A 10111-nucleotide genomic window follows, 5' to 3' on the forward strand; every position below is an offset into this window, starting at 1 on the left:
ACTGGTGCATAAATTAAGCCATCATTGTTTATTCCAGATTTCATAACTGTTTGAATAAATTGAGCAGGGAATAACTCCTTGGTAGAATGGCCTCTCACTGGAAGCAAAACTCACCATGGATGAAGAACGAGACTTGGCTGAGTGATGGTTTTCATGCTTTCCTATCAATGAGCAGGAGGGAATTTTGGTTGGCTCAGTCCATTATTTTCAGTGCTTCATGGTCAGTAATGGCAAGAACAATCACTGATCAGTTTGAAAATACTTCTGGGCTATGGAAAGTGAAAAGGGGTGGCGGGTGGGGGCAGAAGTTCTTCATCACTGGAAAAGGGCTAAGATGTCAAAAAGCACATTTTGAAGGTCTTCGAAAGACGTTGTGTAAGCATGTACATTTAGTAAGTTTTTGAATGGCTTTCAGAATTGCTCATAAAACTTTTCTGTATTCCAGAGTTATTTTCCTGTGATTTAATAAGTAGAAGCCTGAATGCATGCTAAATATATAGAAGAATGAACAGAATGCCAACTTCATAATTCCACTCTTTTTAAAAGCTAATGAAATGGACCTTTGTGCAGGGAATCTGTCAGCCCTGGAGGCCATCTTTTTCTTTGGATCTTCAGGGCTGCCACCCTTGGTGCTGTGGGAAGGGGGATTTCATGGAGTTGTAGAGATATCTAACCACAACAATATTCTTTTCCCTGGGAGACAAGGACGTTCAGTTTTCACCTGGAGTGGCGTGACTGGGAGGCATCTCCAGTTTGGATGGTGGAGTGATTGGACCATGTGATGGACATGTGGGCGCAGAAGAAGGGACTTTGACTTTCTTTTGAGTGGGGAAAACCCGGAAGCTTTCAGATTCGGGTTTTCCCAGATGTGCCAGTATGACATCTCTAATAAAGTGGAACTTTGAGGAACTTCTAGCCTTGGAGTCTTCTTTCATTGGGGGTGTTACTATTATGAAGAAAGACTCTCTGCAGCCAAAAGATTATTAAGCAACCCATATGGATTTTCCTAACTGCATGTTATTTTATAAGCTTCAGGGAAACAGAGAAGTGCATTATTTGGCCAAAATGAACCCATTCTCTGAATTCCTGTTCTAATGCTGGGGACGGGCACAATTATGTCCCGATTGCTTGCAAAAATGCAGGCCCTTTGGTCAGTGCCTGAATTAATTATGTCATCCTGACTGATTGTGTTTAAACCAAATAGCAGCTTGTTAGTATTCAATACCAGCCATAAGCTGTACTCGACCTGCCCGGGCATGGCATGGTCTTTCCATTTAACTCTTCTTTCAGTTTCTGCATGACTAGAAACGAAATCACAAACTTGGAAAATGAAGATTCTAAAAAAAGAAGGGAAATTGTGAAACTGAATATAAACATGCAATTTCTCTTGGTTGATTGAATTTCTCAAGTTTTGGAAGACATTTGATGATTCCATCAAGGATTGGGCCCTAAAGGCCAAATTGTTCAGAATGGATTTGTCAACATTAGAAATGTTACCTTAAGTATCCACTGAAACTCCAACTTTTGATTGAAAAAGAATGGACGTGAAACTAATTGTGTAATTCTAAATGGCTTTTGTGCATATTCAGCCATAGTGTGATTCTTCTCCAGCGGACTAGCATAAAATTCAAGAAGGAAAACATAGAGCTGGAAAAGGGTTGAATATAATCCTTCTCCCTTCCTTTGCTGCAGGATGAAAATTCCTGTCATTGATTTAAAGTGAAAAATGGAAGGAAGGAAGGAAGGCAGGAAGGAAGGAAGGAAGGAAGGAAGGCAGGAAGGAAGGAAGGAAGGCAGGAAGGAAGGAAGAAGGAAGATTGATGTACCAATCATGAATCTTCAGGATAATTTATAGTTTGATCCAAAGATTTAAAAATTCCAAGCTGTACAGTTTTGCCTCATAAATCAGAAATTACAGTACTGTTTTCTTATACATTTCAGCAAAATCTCAGTTGTGATGAGCTTAGTTTGGAAGGGTCCTTTTTTTGGTTATTGATTAATTTGCCATCGTTACACCAATGATACAAATCTCTGTGGGTGATAAATTCTCTGATTGAATGGACAATTCTGAATTCTTATAAATCCATTAAAATTGGGTTTCATTGTACACTGATCATTGCAGTCTTTTGTTTTAATAATGCCTTGCAATAAGTTTTAAAAGTTTTTTTTGCTTACGTAATCTACATATATTGTTGTGCCTCACCCGCCCTCCTCTCCGTAGCCGGGCCCCTCCCATCTCCTGCTATCTGAGTCAGAGTCTGATTATGAAGAGGAAGGGCCTGGCATGCCTCCAGCCCCCAGCCCTGGCACCATGCCCGGACAGAATGTCAGGACAGAGCAAACAAACCTCCCTTCTACAGCGTGTGAGCACGAAGCCAGCCACGTGCTAGAATTGCCGGCAGCAGATCAGGAGGATGGAAAGTCACAGTGGATGGATCCCCGCTTCCGGAGAATGGAGAGGTGACGTCAGCAAAAGGAAGGGAGGGGCAGGCCTGAATAAGTGCTGAGTCATGGAGCCACATCCCATGGGCTATATAAAAGACCAGCTTGAGTCAAGCAATTTGAGTCAAGCAAAGTCTCATCTCGGTTGCTGAAGTCACACCTTGGATTCCTGCCTGCCCTGAGAACTCTGACAGGAATTTGGCAAAGCTGCAGAGGCTTCGTGGCCACGCTTGATACAGACTTCCCAGACCCGGCCGTCGGAGGGGGAGTGGGACACGACATATATATTGTATTGGATGCAATACAGGTAGTCCTTGACCTATGACCACAAGTTAACTCAAAATTTATGTTGCTAAGCAAGACAGTTTTTAAGTGAGTTTTGCCCCATTTTACGACCTTTCTTCCCACAGTTGTTAAGTTAAGTGCAGTTGTTACAGTAGTGGCCAAAATTGTGGAAACCTTTTGGGAAAAGTGTATTTTTGAGGTTTGATGGTTAATAACACCACATTTTTGGGGAGTAGTACTATAAAATGGCCACTACTGTAAGTTAGTAATGTAGTTGTTAAGTGAATCTGAGCTTCCCATTGACTTTGCTTGTCAGAAGGTTGCAAAAGGTAATCACATGACCCCGGGACACTGCAACCATCATAAATACAAGTCAATTCCAAGCAGCCAAATTTTGATCACATGACCATGGGGATGCTGGAACGATCATTAGTAGGAGAAATAATCATAAGTCACTTTTTCAGTGCTGTTGTAACTTTGAACAGTCAAGTTGTAAGTCAAGGACTACCTTTATGCTAGCATTTTGTTACCAAAAAAAAAAGCAATTGGAGGGATAGTGTTGAGGAGAAACATTTATAATTCTTTTCCCCTGTACCATATTTATTATTATTTATTTATTTAATCATATTTATATACCGCCCTATCTCCCGAAGGACTCAGGGCGGTTCATATTAATGCCTAATATTAATTTCCTTATGAAACCATGTTTCTCTTCAATGTCCTTGTATGTCATTTTCTATGGCAGATAAAGAGAGGTTCTACATCTGTTCAGCTCAGTCCTTCCTTGCAAAAGCAGAAACTGATGTTTATGGTGCTCCTTGATCTCATTCTGGAAGGTGACTTAGCTTTTGAGGACACATTTGATCACTTTGTATTAGGACAGCCCAATTAATCTGGCTTTTGAAAAATGGGAAAGGTCTAGGCGCTGTGTTAAGAAGATAGAAGGCGGCAATTCTGGAAAGAAATAACTCAGTTACTGGCATAATATATAGCCAGAACTGGAACTCCCTCCTTAAATAAAGTAAGATACTAGAACAGAGACTCAGGTGATCTACACATACTCATGGAAAGAGACAAATTAGCAAAATACTTGGCCACTGTGGAAAGGGGTGCAACAAGAGGATAATCTGTTTGATTTTTTTCAGCCCCAGCAATAATCTTGAGTCTGCTAGCACTTTATAGATTAGTTTCACTCATTACATTAAGCTCCTGCCTTAAGTTTATTTGACAAAACCAAATGATGCTTTGTGGAATAGCTGGGTTCCCATCAGTGGTGGATTTTACTTACCTTTACTACCGGTTCACTTGCGCAGAAGCTTCTGTACATGCACAGAACGTATTTGACAACTTCCAGGTGGGTGGGCAGAGCCTCCCAGTGCTGCTACTACCGGTTCTCCCGAACCAGTGTGAACCAGGAGCAACCCACCACTGGTTCTCATGTCATGTTACGCTATAAGCCACAATGGCTGAGTTCACACATCATGCAAATGCCCAAATCAGGAAAACATGTTATCTATTAGTGAAATTTTGGAAGCCCATGAAAAATGTGGTTCCGTTTCCACAAATTGCATTCATTCTCTCATCTTCTTAAGCATTTCCTACTCTAATATTTTTTAAGCTCAAGATGATGTAGGATAAAAAGCCAGAAAATGGGAAGGGGAATCAGTGAAATCTCTTCCCCTTTTATTATTTATTTCATTAGTAGGATCGTCTTCTGGAATGCTTTCTCATATTCATAAAAGGATCCAATTAATCTGATTTTATTTATAGAAATGTATAGAAAGTTCTGCTTCTAAGACTCAGCATTGTAATCCCTTACATGCCAAAGTATACAAAGATGTTTCACAATTTTGTTTTAGTAATTTATTAAACATATATTATTCTATAATTTGCTGATATTGAACCAATAGTAACCCAAATCAATGGGATCTAAAATTCTTAACTTTAGCTGAAATATGTTTTGGATAATTAAATATATATTTGGTGAAACATGTTAGAGTGCATTGATTCCTCCTGACATTAACCCAGGTCAAGTCCTATAAGATTATGTTAAAAGATAAAGGAACCCCTGCAGATTTTACTCTGCTAAACATAGCCGACCACAAGGGGCAGAGTTCATATGTTTCAAGGTCATTGAGCCAGTGCTGTTCAAGGATGTATCCATGGTCATGTGGCCAGCATGATATCATGGAGCGCTGTTACCTTTCTATTGAAGTGGTACCTATTTATCTGCTTGCATTTGCATATGTTCCAACTGCTAGAATGGGAGCTCATTCCATCATGGGGTACTCAGGTTGGGCTGTTGATTTTCCAGCTGACAAGCCCATTATCTTAACTACTGAGCCATTGAGTTGCCCATAAGAAAAAAACTTCCCATGTAACAATTCCTTAATCATTTTTAAAAGAAATGGATGATGTTGGCATTCTTAAGAGGACCATCATACACAACACAATCATATCATATACTAGATAAGGGAATTTGGGCTTATTATTGGAAAGACAATGAGAAGGGTAGCTTAATAAGAGGGGAAAAAATTACTTACTAAGTCTTAAAATAACCTCAAAGAAGATACTGATAGATGAAACACTCAGTGGCATTTCCTGTTACCCAAATAGAACCAGCAGAAAGGCCATAGTTCCTTTATGGAAAGCAAAAGTTTAGAGATACTCTACTACTCTATTGCTGTCATTTCACGAATCAAAAACTTTTGAAGAGTCAATGAATTTTACCTTTACCAGCTCATTATCTTCCAGCGCAACAAAGTAGCATTAAAGTAGTTCAAAAGGCCTGCTAATATGAGTGAGGGTAGAATGGAATGGGTAACGGCTACCACTATAATTACAGAGAAGCCACTGCTTGGTTTCAATTAAAGGCTTTGCAAATATTATCTTAGAATGAACAGATGTGTGTGTAAAGCACACTTCTCTTTGAAGTACCAACCTTCATACTTTTACATCAGCTTATTATACTTTAATCACACAAACTACAGGATCCAGGCATTCTTCAAGTGTATTCATAGGGGTGCTGCAGAGTTGCAGATGACAAGTTCACTGATCAGTGTGGAAAGTTTGAAGGAAAATCCTTAAATGCATGCGACTGCCCGCAATTGGAAACTCTGTGCAACTAAATCTCCTATGACATGAGTTCTAAACAGCTTTGGATCAATTCTCCAGGTTAATCATGAATACCAAATGTGCCAGTCTTTTCAACTAATTACAACATGCTGTCTTCTGCCTGAAAAATGCAAAGAATTGGGCACTGTCTGGCCTTTTATGCACTATATATTGATTTATGTCTGGTCGTACACTGTGGCTTTGTTTGGGCCCATTAAGTTGGGGTGGTGAAGACTTAGAGCTTAATGAGAACAAGCAGCATGCAGTGCACTCTTGCTTGAGTGGCTCCTTTTGGCTCCTCCTTGTCTGTTCCAGTAGGAGTGGCTAAACAATTGGCCTGCAAGTTGTTTAGTTCTTTCTGTTTTAATGAGTCAGAGTTTGAAGCATGAACATTCTGACTGTGTAATGTACTTAGTTGATGTGCAAATGATTTAGCTATTTGATACAGAGTTGAATTTTTTGTGTGACAATAACTTTTAAAAAATAAAACAAAACCATTAGAAAATAGATTTCCCAATTCTACAATCCTTTCCCCCTTCAAACAGTTCATTTTTATATTCTTTTACGTACATAAAAAAGCACATATAGTGGTTTTTTTAAAAAATAATGATTGCATGGCATATTCTATTATCGCTGGATGTATTCTAGCATCATAGGCCCTTATGATCTTGAGGAAATTTAATGATCAACAATGGCAACCAATGTGGTAATACATGCTCTTAATAACACAAATTTGCCAAAATAAATTGTCAGCTTCTGAAAATCTATCATTCTACTGTGCCAAATAACCTACAACTTTGGGGTTCCCATTTATTTACCATATCAAATGAATATTAAAAGAAACTCTCATGACCTCAATAACCTTTAGATGACCAAAGTGTCTTGAGAATGTCTGAGCTTACATGTAATACTTCAAAAATAAATCAGGCTGTTCTGAATTTTGTTAATTGTTAATTGTCTATTCTGCTCTTGCTGGTATATATGGACTTACTCAAATGGGCAAATAGGAAGATGTAAGTTTTTAGCTGTATTTCATATCCATTTAAGGTGTGTTGTGTTCTGTGGTGTGTGTGTGTGTGTGTGAAAGAGAGAGACCGAATATATTTTAAAGGGAAGAATTAGAAAAAAATGACATCAATTTATTTTCCTAATGAACCATAACTGGGGAAGGCATTAAATACAAAAACCATTTCACTTTTTAATCCTTTTCCTTTGGGCTGTTACTTTATTAAATGTCTTCCAAATTTCCTTTTGTCATAAATAGGGGAGGAAGTTCTACTATTAGGATACAGATCAGGTTTCCCTGTAAAACAAAGAGGGATTTTGAATGGGGAAACAATAGGGATTAGGTCTGTCTTCACAAGAAGGTCAAATAAGATGGTCATCATGATTATGCAACTCACTCCCTACTTTGGAGAGGGGGATCTAGAACAACTCAGCGTGGCCAGCTTGGCAGAGCCAGCTTGGTGCAGCCAGCTCGTCAATGCCATGTCACTTCTGCCAACTCACTGTGACCAAGTCATTGCAGGACAACTCTACATGGCCAATTTTTCACAGTGACAACTCTTCATGGGCAGCCAGAGGGAGATCTGGGTGAGCCAGCAAGCGAGCAGATGGGCAGAGTGCAGAGCAGTGGTAGTGGCGGGGGGTCACCATCGAAGGGAAATCCAGGAGGGCAGGCAGGTGAGTGAGTGGGTGGGCAGAGCACAGAGCAGTGGTGGCAGTGGCCAGGGGCTTCCCATTTTCACATGCCCTCTACCGCCGCCTCCACTGCTGCCATGACAAGCTCTGAGCCATTTGGAATTTGGAAGCAGTGTCGGGGCATTCAGGGGAAGCAGCGGTGGGTGGGGCAGGTCGTTGGGAGGTGGAAGAGGCTGGGCACATCCCATTAGAAGTGGTGGTGCAGTGTTAGAATGCAGTATTGCAGACTGACTCTGCTCACTGCCAGGAATTCAATCCTGACCAGCTCAAGGTTGACTTAGCTTTCCAGCGTTCTGAGGTTGGTAAAATGAGAATCCCAAATTGTTGGGGGTAATATGCTGACTCTGTAAACCACTTAGAAAGGGTTGTAAAGCATTGTGAAGTGGTATATAAGTCTAAGTGCTATTGCTATTGCTATTTTCATGGATCGTTTGGTGGCTGCAGTGTTTGGGTCATTCAGGATCAGTGGCAGTGGGTTGGATGGGCAGTGGGGAGGCAGCAATGGCCAGGCACAACTCATTTTCACACACACCCGCTACTGTGACTGCATTGGACTCCCTGATGGGATGTGCTGAGCTCCCTGATGGGACATGCTTGACTGCCTGCATCTCCCTTCCCACCACCTATCCCACCCACCACTACCCTCCTCAGTGGCCCAAATACGGCTGCTGAATGGCCTGAATTCCAAATGGCCCAGAGTTCAATGTGGTGACAATGGCAGTGGTGGACATGGTGTATGTGAAAATGGGAAGTCCTGGCTGCTGCTTCCACCATTCTATGCTCTGCCCACCTGTTTGCTCGACCACTTGCTTGGGTCTCCCTTCGCGTGCCCACAGTGAGTTGTCCCCACTGCAAATTGGCCATGTTGAGTTATTCTGCAATGACTTGGCGGCAGTGAGTTGGCAGAGGTGACTTGGCAAGGGCGAGCTGGGCATGCTGAACTGGCGGTGCCAAGTTGTCCCATTCTGTTCGTTTTCACATCTGTCAGCTTGATCCAAATCTAATGCAGTTTCCTATTACTATTATTATACCTTTTTTTAAAAAAAGTGTGAAATCCAAGTTTTAAACAAATTGACTAAAATCCATCTTCATATAGTATTTGTTTTTAGTCTAGAAACAGAATAGTTTTGATGAACAGCCCAGAATTTTTAAATTTGTTAAAACTTTAAAAAAAAAAGATTAAAAAATGATACAAATTAATAAAAATTAAAGAAGAAAAAAATGCAAGGAAAGACAAAGCAAAAAGGACAAAAAAATAGAAAAGTTAAAGAAAAATAGAAAAGAAAGAAAAAAGATACAAAGCAGTGGCTTCTGGTATTCTTCACATCAGGTATAAGTACATTTGTACCTTAGCCTCTCTCCCTAAAGTTACATGATAATACTCTTCATTCTAAAATCTTTCTTATCTAATCATCAAAACCATAAATCAAAGATTCATTTTTTTTTCATTTTTATAATTTTATAAAGTCCATAAGAGGTTTCAAGTGACTAGTAAATATAGGTAGTATTTTTCTCTAATCAAAGTTAGTTTATTCTCTCTGCAAGATCTGTCAATTTCACCAGTCATTTCTCCATAGTGGGTAACGTTGAATATTTCCTTCTCTGTGCCTATTATAATCTTGCTGTATAATGATATATTGAAATAATCTTCCATGGCCTTTTTAAACTGTTTATCTATCAGAATGGAAAGGAAAAGTTTTGACTGTAATTGAATATTAATCTTTAAAATTCTAAAGAACATAGAGGTTTTTATAGGTATTAGTAACAACTGCAGTGAGAGGCAGACCTTATCTGATGAGAGGATTATCCCTGTATTATTTTTAGCTATACTATAAACTCAAATCTCTATCAAGATACATGCAGACATGCATATAATTTTTAAAACTAATTTTCTGAAGCACATGTGTAGATGTACACAGCAGGAACTTCAATAATAGTTTCTCTCCATTTGTAACTTGATTGCTTTTATAACGTTGAAAGGTTAGCCAATAACAAAAGAATTTCAGCCCAGTGAATAGAAATCTGTGTGAGCTAATAATAGGAAAACATTAACTCTGCAAAAGCTTGGTGAACTTTCAAAGCAGACTTTACTGTGTGATATCAAGTTGATAAAAATACATGTGGATTATGTAGTTTGAAAAGGCCAGGGAATTGTGCTACTTCCTGCTTGGATGCAGCTGCTAATATTTCAGGTGTTCTTAAACAATGTAGTGAAATGATCCTTTCTTTTTATTTCAAAGACTATAGCTCTTTTAAAGAAAGGTAGAGAATTTTGTCCACTCTTAAGTGTCCAATTTCTCCATTGTGCCCAATCTGAGAAGAATGGAAGGGAGACAACACCTATTTGGTTACTGAATGGAAAATATGCAGTTCACCATTACTGTATAACCAAAGTGTAATTCATTAGCAGTCTTTAAGACCAGGATGCTTACATCTGACCTATTCCTATATTTTTCTAAGATGTGTCAGCGGCTTTTTATTTGTATAAACCTTTGCCCACTTTGTACTATGACAATAGCAGGTCATAATAATAATAATCATTATTATGAATATTTTGAAAATTGATAAT

Source organism: Ahaetulla prasina, chromosome 5 (genome assembly GCF_028640845.1).
Source record: "Ahaetulla prasina isolate Xishuangbanna chromosome 5, ASM2864084v1, whole genome shotgun sequence".
NCBI lineage: Eukaryota > Metazoa > Chordata > Lepidosauria > Squamata > Colubridae > Ahaetulla > Ahaetulla prasina.